This window comes from Macaca thibetana, chromosome 11, assembly GCF_024542745.1.
Source record: "Macaca thibetana thibetana isolate TM-01 chromosome 11, ASM2454274v1, whole genome shotgun sequence".
NCBI classification, from domain to species: Eukaryota; Metazoa; Chordata; class Mammalia; order Primates; family Cercopithecidae; genus Macaca; species Macaca thibetana.
In genome coordinates, this window is record NC_065588.1 from 91,554,621 (window position 1) to 91,565,667 (window position 11,047).

Sequence of the window (11,047 nt, forward strand, 5' to 3'; positions counted from 1 at the left end):
TGGGTGGATCACTTGACGTCAGGAGTTTGAGACCAACCTAGCCAACGTGGTAAAACTCCGTCTCTACTAAAAATATAAAAATTAGCCTGCTGTGATGGTGCGCACCTATAATCCCAGCTACTCAGAAGGCTGAGGCAGAAGAATCGCTCGAACCTGGAAGGCAGAGGTTGAAGTGACATCATGCCACTGCACTACAGCCTGGGCAACAGAGCAAGACTCTGTCTCTAAAAAATAAAAACAAACAAACAAAAAGAACCCCAAAAGGCTCCAGAAAGCCTTCCTCCTCTAAGAAATCTTCAACTAATTAGAGGGAACATATCACCTGCATCTTTTGGGGGAAATATACCCCTACCATTCATTTAAATCTATTTTTTCCTTAAGTTAATAAGGGTATTATCTTATTATAAAAAGCATTTTAGCCTTACAAAACATTTACTTTGGGGACCCATAAACAACAATTATTAAATAAAAGTGCTTTAGATGTCAGAATGTACGTCACAGAGAGAACAAAATGAGGAACAGGGATAACAGGTTTAAAAAAGCAACTCTCATGTAAATCAGTGGGGAAATATGAGACATGCATAATCCTTTCCATGCAATTAACATCCACATGTAACTAGTAAATGACAGGAACCATATTTAACTTGCTTTGAATAGCAGCCACCACCCACTGGACTAAATGCAAATATGACGTAATGAATTCAGTTTCCAACCTTTGAAACACCTATTACCTAACCATAAAAGCTTTCCAATCAACAAGCTCTTCTTGCATGAAAAATCTGGGGTCTCTAAAAATGCCCATTAATTTCTATTTATATCACTGCAGGTGTCTCTGTGTTTTCCCTCTAAATAGTGAACAAATTAAGGACAGAAATATTTTGTCCATTGTGGTCCCTTGGGTAGAAGATTCACAGACCTCTACCAATATTACTAATAAAAAATAAAATAATAGTGAAACCATGGCTCACAGCAAAGCACAACATCAACATGTTCTGATTAAATGTCAGTATGCCTCAGGATCAGAAAACTTAGTTCCATACTTCAGTTTATCTACACATTGCTCTGTGCCCTTGAGCAAGTTATTTAACCTCATTAAGGCTCAGTCTCCTCATCTGTAAAAGAAAACAATAATATCTATCTTAAAGGATAAAAGGGACGAAATGATACGTGCAAGAGCTCCTAGCATAATGCTGGCATATCGGAAATTTTGAGTAAATTCAAGCCATTACTTTTTTTTTTTTCTTTTTTTTGAGACAGAGTCTCGCTCTGTCACCCAGGCTGGAGTGCAGTGGCGCAATCTTGGCTCACTGCAAGCTCCGCCTCCCGGGTTCATGCCCTTCTCCTGCCTCAGCCTCCCCAGTAGCTGGGACTACAGGCGCCCACCACCACGCCCATCTAATTTTTTGTATTTTTACTAGAGACGGGGTTTCACCATGTTAGCCAGGATGGTCTCGATCTCCTGACCTTGTGATCCACCCGCCTCGGCCTCCCAAAGTGCTGGGGTTACAGACGTGAGCCACCGCGCCCGTCCACGATTACTATTAAGCCTAAAATTCATGCTATTTATGTGAACGGCACTTCTAATCCTTCATCTTCTCTGGTTTATAGACTTTTGGTAAGGTAGAGAAAAAACTGGATTGATGGGGAGTCAGTTTGGGGGAAGAAAGTTTTGTTAACATGTATTAGTAGCATCAGATTATTTGTTTGCTGAAAGTTTCTGCCTAGTTTGAATATTCACCTTGCTGAAATCACCATTTTAAAAATAGCCATATAATTCTGTGTTCATATGCATCTGTGTGTGGGGCCTCCTTCCTGACAGCAGTAACAATACTGTTATAAAAGGAGAAAAAAGGGCAATGATGCAAGTAAACCTGAACCTTCGTGCAACAACTAAGATCACTTTTGTCTTCTAAATTTTGCTCACTTGCTCTACAATGCTTCCACCCCAGCATTAGAAGCTCCAGGCTGGAGCTCTGGTTTTGGAATTTCCCATTGCTGTGGTGTGGGCAAAGTCAACAAGTCTTTCTGGGCTTTGGTTGCACCAGTGAGTGAAGACAGTGGACTGCATGATTTATAATCATTCCTTTAGTTCTAAACTTTAATGATTCTAAGACTACATTTAACTTAAAATCATTAACAGACATATTTTAATTTCTAAGTTTTTTCAAACCACTTGATTATTTAAAAAAAAAAAAAAAATCCTTATTTACTTTTTTCTTACCCCCAGACTTCTAAAAGACTAAGATTTCAGAAACTTTCGTTATCAAGCAAATCATACCTGGACTTGTAAATGATTTAATTATCTATCCCTGCCTTTCTCCCCAGTAAGAAGTGCAGTAGAGATGGACTGTGCTTTATCTGCATGTTTTTAGAGGAGCTATGGAAAGAAAAATTAAGTAGTGGAAAAGCTCCCCCCCCTTTTTTTTGTTGTTGAGATGGAGTCTTGCTCTGTTGCCCAGGCTGGCTCAATCTTAGCTCACTGTAGCCTCTGTTTCCCATGTTCAAGCAATTTTCCTGCCTCAGCCTCCTGAGTAGCTGGGACTACAGGCACGTGCCACAACACCCAGCTAATTTTTGTATTTTTAATAGAGACGGGGTTTCACCACGTTGGCCAGGCTAGTCTCGAACTCCTGATCTCAATAGATCTGCCCGCCTGGGCCTCTCGAAATTCTGGGATTACAAAAAGCTACACTTCTACATTGAAATCTCTCTCTACTTGAGACTGTGGGATACATCAAAAGACCAAAAGAAAGTTAGGGAAGGTGGGGATAAGCTACAAATTACTCCTTCTTTATACATTTTGTCGACTTTGTTGGACTTAAAATTACAGTTGGCAAACAATTCAAAAAATCAGAACTGCTTGTCAGATATAAAACAAGACAAAACAGGCTATTCTAAGTTTATTAAAAACCATATCAACTCTTTAACTTCTAATGTTTCATACGATACTAACATATGCCAAAGTATGTCAACTGTTACAAATGTTATCAAGAAAAACTGACTTCAAAAAATAAATGATCTAAGTAAAACATGAAGCCTTCGACTGAATCCACAGGAGCTAAAAGAACAAGCAGTTACACCATTTCAAACATAAAAAGCCTAAATGTGTTTGTTTTCCTTTTTATTTTTATGGAAACATTAGGGGGAAACTGGTTTTCTTTGTTCAGTGTTTATTATTTCACCTTTCCTGCATCAGAAACCAAAATACTTTGATAAATGGGAGAGTCTGGTAAACAGACCCTTGAAGATGAGGGCTCAGAACCACTAACTATCGCATTTCCATCACTGTTCATTTTTCATGAAATCACTTAAACACCATAACTCAATTCCTTTGCATATAAAAGGGTAACATAGCAACCTTACTCCAATTCATGCTTATATGGAACAAAAAGAGGGGCCTATAATAAATGCAAACAAGAAGGGCTGAGAAACCTGGGAACGAAAACTGAAAGAAGATAGCTGTTCTTCCCAGAAATACAATCATCATGTTTACTCCACTGATAGTCTACTTGGCCACTCCTATTTTTATTGCTCCAATGGTAGATTATCTCTGCCTGCTGTCAAAACTACTTACAAATATACTTTCTTTTTTCTCCAGAGATCCACAAACACAATTACCAGAAGCAGTCTAAACCACCAAAGTAGTTTTTCCATACCACCCAGAAGAAACGAGGCAGTTCCATTCCTGAACTTAAGACACTCAGCATTAAAAAAGGCCAGTACTTCTTTATAGCTACCCACACCCAAATGTGCTATAACACGAACTGTTCTCTGTACCTAACATAGTTTCAAGAAAGTATTAAAATAAATAGGCTGATATAAACATGTCTAGTCTGCTTTTTTTTTTTTAATCCAAAGGGCTTCCCTGAAGACCAAATTTATCTATGCGATTCCAGGAATAGATAATGAATTCTTTAAAAATGTCTAGAAGAACATAAAAAGCTATCAAATGTAATATACAAGCACAGGCATTACTTAATGAATCTGTGAAATATGAACATACTCATTGCCTTCCATAAAGACACACGCCCAGATTTGGAATTCCCCTGAACCACCTGGAAGATGAGGGAGATAAAAGTTCATTTCCACCTCTTCATCCTGTTCCCTTCCCCCTTGCTATTTCCCTCCTCAACACACTAACCTTTCCCTTCTTGAAAGCACCATCATATGAGCAAGAGTCACAAAAGCCATTTATTTAACTTCACTGCTGTTTTATTACTGCCACAGTCTCATTTCCTATTACTTTCTATCACATTTTTCATATATTAGAAGCTAAATATGTTCTTGCAGGTGGGCTGGGAAAGTCACTCGCACTCAGTTATGACTACTGCAAAAATGCATTCTGATTTCCAAACACCCTACTGCAAGGTTTCATCCATTCACTGACTGCAGGATGACTGTCTGATTACCTTTATATATCAGGTCATTACAAGAAGTGCAAATGCTTAGGAGAACATAGTGGGCCCTCCTTTTCCCCCTCACCACTTCTGCCCTTCCCCCAAAGATTTACACTGGGGACTTTTCTCTAGGACCTAGGTCAGAAATTCACTTTACAAAGCAATATTTGTCTCACTGATCCAACTAACTCAAATTTTATAAAAACAAAAATAATCATATCCTTGGCTAAATTTAAGATTTTTAGATTTTTATTATTCAAGAACTTGATGAAAATATGGCAACGGAAAACTAGTTAGCTCTAAAAATAATAATGCAACCTTTTATTCTCCCAAAGTGTGCAAATTTCAGCTATCTCAAAAAACTGTTTTACTAAGCAGGACAGAAACAAACACACACACACATACACACACACACACATTCTTCTTCTTCCATACATTTTTGTAGTCTATATTTTTTTCTTCTATCTCTGACTAAAAATATGCCTCTAAAAGTGTAGAGTGACAATCTACCATACAAAAGCATACATATGCGCTGGTCGCGGTGATTCATACCTGTAATCCCAACACTTTGGGAGGCTGAGGTGGGCTGATCACTTGAGGTCAGGAGTTCAAGACCAGCCTGGCCAACATGGTGAAACCCCATCTCTATTCAAAGTACAAAAGAATTAGCTGGGCATAGTGGCAGTGTCTGTAATCCCAGCTACTCAGGAGGCTGAGGCAGGAGAATCTCTTGAACCCAGGAGGCAGAGGCTGCAATGAGCCAAGATAGCCCCACTGCACACCAGCCTGGGTGACAGAGTAAGACTCCATTTCCCAAAAAAAAAAGCATATAGATAAAATATCATTTATCTGCTTTGGCAGGAAATGAGACCAAAGTAATACAGCTGGACAAAACACTGCAATTTAATTCCTAATATTAATTAATACTCTTCATAATACTTATTCCTAATTCCTTAAAAAAAATTTTTTTTTGTTTCTTTTTTTTTTTTCCATAGAGATAGGGTCTCACCATGTTGCCCAGGCTCGTCTCGAACTCCTGGGCTCGAGCAATCCTCCTGCCTCAGCCTCCTGAAGTGCTGAGATTACAGGCATAAGCCACCACGCCTGGCCCCTAATTCCTTATTAAAAGGAAAAAAGAAGAGCTTTATTGCCAAGAAAGAAAACCCAATGCTTCTGCTGCAATTTCAAATGCAGGGTAAGTATGCAAACAAACAGATTTGCCAGAACTGTGTGGCTCCGATTCTAACACAAGAAACACAAAGTTAAAGAGGCATACAGATTTTTTATATTTCCTGAGCTGTCTCTGAAAATAACTTACAGGAAAGGGCTGCTGTTGATTATCAGTACCAACCCCCACCCTCTAACTGTGCGTAATCTCATCTGTGCTACGACAACATGGAAATGTTCATAGGCTGTTAGAGTATACTCTAAGCCTTATATTGAAATCCAACAATACCACGAGGTGGTAAATGTAACCAGAGAGAGGTCTTCTAGACTAGGTCTCCTGATTTACAATGAAAATCCCGTAACAGGACTTGTAATGTCATTCAGCAGCTCTTCAAGACCAGTCTCAAATTTAAAATGGGGAGAAACAAAAACCTAGTATTTTCTTTCATCAGAGATGAGAGTATATTGATTCATTTAAAAGAAATAATTTTGAAGTTCAATCTACTTTGAATTCTGGTGCTTGAAGACCAAAAGATAAATCCAAACCTGTCAAATGACAGGCACTTCTGGGAAGAGTTTCAAGGGACAACAATCCACATTTCTGATTCCACTTCCTCTCTTCTCAGTCCCAGTTTGCAATCTGGCTCCTTCTCCAACAGCACCGCTAAAACTGTTCTCACCAACATTAAAAAAAAAACCTCCTAAACACCAGATTGAATCATGCCCACTTAAAAAAGACTCGGTTCAAGTGTTGCCATGTAGGTGATGTTTTCTTTAATACCCTATTCAGGTACAACTAAGAAAAAGACAACTAATTAGTAAAACCGTGTATTATAAACTTCTGTCACCTCACTGGGCAGAAGCTCCTTGGGAGTAGGATCACTTTTCACCTTTGAAAGTACAATGCTTGACATATGGTTGGTATCTGTGAAATAAATAAATCGAGGGTTTGCTAGGTTGCCTAGGAAAACCCAATTATCATACTTTTTCTTTGAAATGTTTATAATAAGAACAAACTGAAACAAAGGAAAAACTTGGAATGTTTCCAGGGAAATTTTTATTTATAGAATCAAGAAATCTGCCTCAATTTCAAGGAGAAAATTCCAACATTTGGACACGATTATTTTGTTGATTTGTCCATAACCCTTTAAAATAAGGGTTACAGACAAAGGCTCAAAGGCTCAAAGTTCAGGAACTTCTCTCTGAACATCAAACTTCTTAAATAAAAATAGTAGTAAATGGGTACCCATCACCTGAGTATCAATAAGATAGAAAGATCCTTTGCCTGCTGGCTGTTTAATATTTATTCTATCTAAAACATTTCAAGGAAGATGTCTCAATTATAACCCCAAAATGTCAGAACAATCCCGAGTGGCTCCCAGTTGCACTATCAACAAAACTGCCTCTGAGAACCCAGAGCGGTGACTAAATGATGACCTATGTGGAACACCTAAAGCTATGGTTTCTCCAGCCATGGGAACTTCCCTTCCAGTCTCCTTCATCTTCAGCTTTGGCTGTTCGTCCTTTCTCCTCTGGGGTTTCCCAGTGCCACTCCTTACGCCCCCATCCAGTCTCCTCCTCCGGTTTCTTCTACTCTCTTTGCCAGGCATCAGAAACTCAAATTAGCCAAATGATGCAGTTAGCAAAGGAGAATGGGGAGGGAAAGAAGGAAGGGATTGGAATAAGGAGAAAAGGAGGTAAAGAAGCCCACTCCCTACTAATTCCCAGCCACTACCCCACCCTTCCCCCTTATCACTCCTTATCGGTCTTCCACACAGCTCACCCAGCCCCCAGTTTCCTCATTCTTCCTTAGTCATCTCATCCTTCCCACAAACCCTGGGGCCTCAGGCCTTGTAGATTTGCTCCTCTGAGATCCCAGGTGCTTAACCCCACCCTGGCTACCACCTCAGCCCCAGCTTGCATCACAGGGACATACGTGCACGCACGCGCACACACCCACCCACACACAGAGAGAATTCACCTCCCTTGGGCTGGGGTAGGGAGAGGAGTGGAAGGGAAGATAGGCCAGTAATGGTTAATATAACCAGGGGACTAAACTGAGGACTTTACAACCATTTCAAAACTGTTTCTTTGGGAAATACACTCTGAGTTCCAAATTATCATGAACTTTTAGAACACAGTCCTATTAGGAATTGGGGACTGCCTACAATTACTTCCTGATAAATTGTAAACATGTTGTTTTGTAAATGTTGGCTAGGCATGGTGGCTCACGCCTATAATTTCAGCACTTTGGGAGGCTGAGGCAGGAGGATCTCTTGAGACCAAGAGTTCGAGACCAACCTGGGCAACAAGGTGAAACCCCATCTCTACAAAAAATACAAAAATTAGATGGGCGTGGTGACACATGCCTGTGGTCCCAGCTACCTGAGAGGCTGAGATGGGAGGATCACTTAATGCCAAGGCTACAGTGAGCAGTGATTGTGCCACTGTACTCCAGCCTGGGCAACAGAGCATGACCCTGTCTCAAAAAAAAAAAAAAAAAAAAAGTAAATGGTAAGCACTGGACTTACGAAACACCCATATTCTAAAGAAAGCGACCCTATGGGCTATACCAAGCTTGTCAAAAATCTGTTTACTAACCAGAATTTGGTTAGTCACATGTGTAGACTCTATAAAATTCATGATTCAGTGAATTAGAGCCCTGACCCAGACTTTCTTCCCTGAAGGTTGAGAAACTGTGACAACCTTATGATGACCCCAGCAGAAAAATCTTAAGCAGAGTTCATTTGCATTGTTTCTTATCATTTTAGAACCCCAGTCAATGTACTGGATTTTGAATTAATAATTCTAAGGCACAGGTCTGTATTTTCAACAGCCAGATTACCAAACAAGACCCTTTGAGCTCACCTGAAACGTATGCCTCACTGTTCATTTATTTGATCTCAGGGTGTCAAGGTGTCCTCCTCAGGAAGGCTTGAATTTCTTTTCTCCTCTATTCAATGTTGTTTACAAGAGGAACAACCTCCCAGGCAATACTGTGATTCTGACCCTATGACTCAGGGCTTTTGATTCCTCTGGCACATTTTAGTAGTCTCAAGCCTGTTGCAGGCTCCCTGCTCCAGGCCTAAACAAAAGTCTCCTTGGAAAGCGAAATTCAAAAGCAGAGCTCACCCAGCCTTTACCAGGCTGCCCTACTTGAAGGCCTGTAACCTGTCCAAAGCCGCCCTTGGTTTCCTGTGGCCTCCAGAAAGAACTCTCCTTATGCTACTGGCTGGCTGCGTGCATTAACCCCTTCTTACCAGCTTCCACCCAGTCAAGCAGCAGAGCCCTAACAACCTAAGAAGCATACCAGATAAAAAACAAGTTCCAGGATTGGCAGAGATAATGGCAAGCTCTTAGGGTTTAAACCTGATGGCCAACAGAAAACACACCCCAATGGCCAAACCTCCAATTTCAAGAAAAAATTGTACTCATTTACAAATAAAGTGACTCAAAAAGAAAAAAATTTATCTTAGGCAAGGATATAGTATATTGTGAAGAAGTCAATCAAACTTATAACACACAAAACAAATATGGAAAAGCATGTTTAAAAAAAAAGGATACTACCAATAAAATGGTTCTACAGAGAAAAGCAATCCTGAAAACAGACAATTTGAAATATTTATGCCAAGAACCAGGAATGGTGGTTCATGCCTGTAATCCCAGCACTTTGGGAGGCTGGGATGGGAGGATTACTTGAGCACAGGAGTTCGAGACCAGCCTGGGCAATACAGGGAGATCTTAGCTCTACAAAAAATAAAAAATAAAAATTAGCTGGGTGTGGTGGTATGCACCTGTGGTCCCAGCTACTTGGGAGGCTGAAGGGGGTTGGGTATCACTTGAGCCCAGGAGTTCCAGGCTGCAGTAAGCCTTGACTGTACCACTGTACTCCACCCTGGGAGACAGAGTGGGACCCTCTCTCCAAAGAGGAAAAAAAAAAAAAATGAAAAATAAGTATTTATGTCAAGGAAGGAGCTTTTTGCCTAGGTACTAATATTTAGGAAGCAGAAATATGAAAACAGAATGCAGCTGGCTGTGAGAAAAATTAGGCAAGGGAGGAAAGTAGCCTTTTTTATGCAAAAGGAGGAAGGGCAGGAAAGACTGACTATGAGTAAAGAAAAATGCTATGAGAATATCTGACAGTTAAAGGAACTTAAAATAATTTACTTTACTTGGTACGCTGACTTGCTCGACAATTTTACTTATTCAATTCACCCAACAATGCTGCTTTTTTTTTTTTTTTTTGAGCCTCCATGATATGCTTTGGCTGTGTCCCCATCCAAATTTCATCTTGAATTGTAGTCCCCATAATCCCTATGTGTCATGGGAAGGACTCAGTGGGAGGTAACTGAATCATGGGGGCGGTTCCCCCAGGCTGCTGTTCTCGAGATGGTGAGTGAGTTCTCACAAGATCTGATGGTTCTATAAGGGGCTTTTCAATCTTTCGTTCTGCCCTTCTCCTTGCTGTTCCCATGTAAAGAAGCACGTGTTTGCTTCCCTTTCCTCCATGACTGTTAAGTTTCCTGAGGCCTCCCCAGCCATGCTGAACTGTTAATCAATTAAACCTCTTTCCTTATAAATTACCCAATCTTCGGTATGTTTTTATTAGCAGCGTGAGAACGCACTAATACCCCCCACTATATGTCAAGTATTTTCTACAAAGTCACATTTTAAGACTTGAATTTCAAAGACCTGAAGTTAGCGGACTAAGAATAATCTAGAGATTTCCAAAAGGGTCCATGTGCTTTTTTGTTAAACACAAATATTAGAAATACAATGGAAAAGCTCCCTATGCGACTATGGAGAGAGAAGGGAGAAGGAAGCCGCTGCAGTGGTTGCTCCCTTGGCCTATTTTCATTCATTCTCCTTAGACCCAATCAACATCTACTGATTCTACTAGGCCTCTTGCTTGGTTTTATCCAGGACAAAGAGATGCCTAGAACTCTTCATGGAGCTTAAAACCAAATACAGAACAATCAGACATGCCAATAAACAGTTATACACTAAGACAGCCTGAGATGAAAGGATATCACAACATAACTGGGTGGTCACAATAGGAAGTAAACACTTCTGACTAGGTAATTGTAGAAGCTTCATGAAGCCAAAGACTGAGGGGCTGTATCATCAAGGATGGGCACGATTTTAATAAGAGCGATGAAGTAGGTATTCCACAGGTAGGAAGTGCACATACAAAAGTGAGAAATAGGTGCAGTGCAGTGACTCATGCCTGTGATCCCAACACTTTGGGAGGCAAAGGCAGGAGCACTGCTTGACCCCAGGAGTTCAAGACCAGCCTGGGCATGATGGCAAAACGTTGTCTCTACAAAAAACACAGAAATTATTCAGGCATGGTGGCATGCACCTATAGTTCCAGCTACTCAAGGAGGCTGAGATGGGAGGACTGCTCGAGCATGGGGGGTCGAGGCTGCAGTGAGCCATGATCATACCACTGCATTCCAGCTTGGGTGACAGAGTAAGACCCC

At 40.5% G+C, this 11,047-nt stretch overlaps 2 protein-coding genes across 5 annotated transcripts in view; one reads left to right on the plus strand and one right to left on the minus strand.

Moving 5' to 3' along the window:
* METAP2 (methionyl aminopeptidase 2) overlaps window positions 1-11,047 on the plus strand; it is an 817,888-nt gene that overhangs the window by 505,940 nt on the left and 300,901 nt on the right. The gene's annotated exons all lie outside the window — the stretch shown is intronic.
* Window positions 1-11,047, minus strand: part of FGD6 (FYVE, RhoGEF and PH domain containing 6) — a 137,919-nt gene that overhangs the window by 117,611 nt on the left and 9,261 nt on the right. The window lies entirely within an intron of this gene.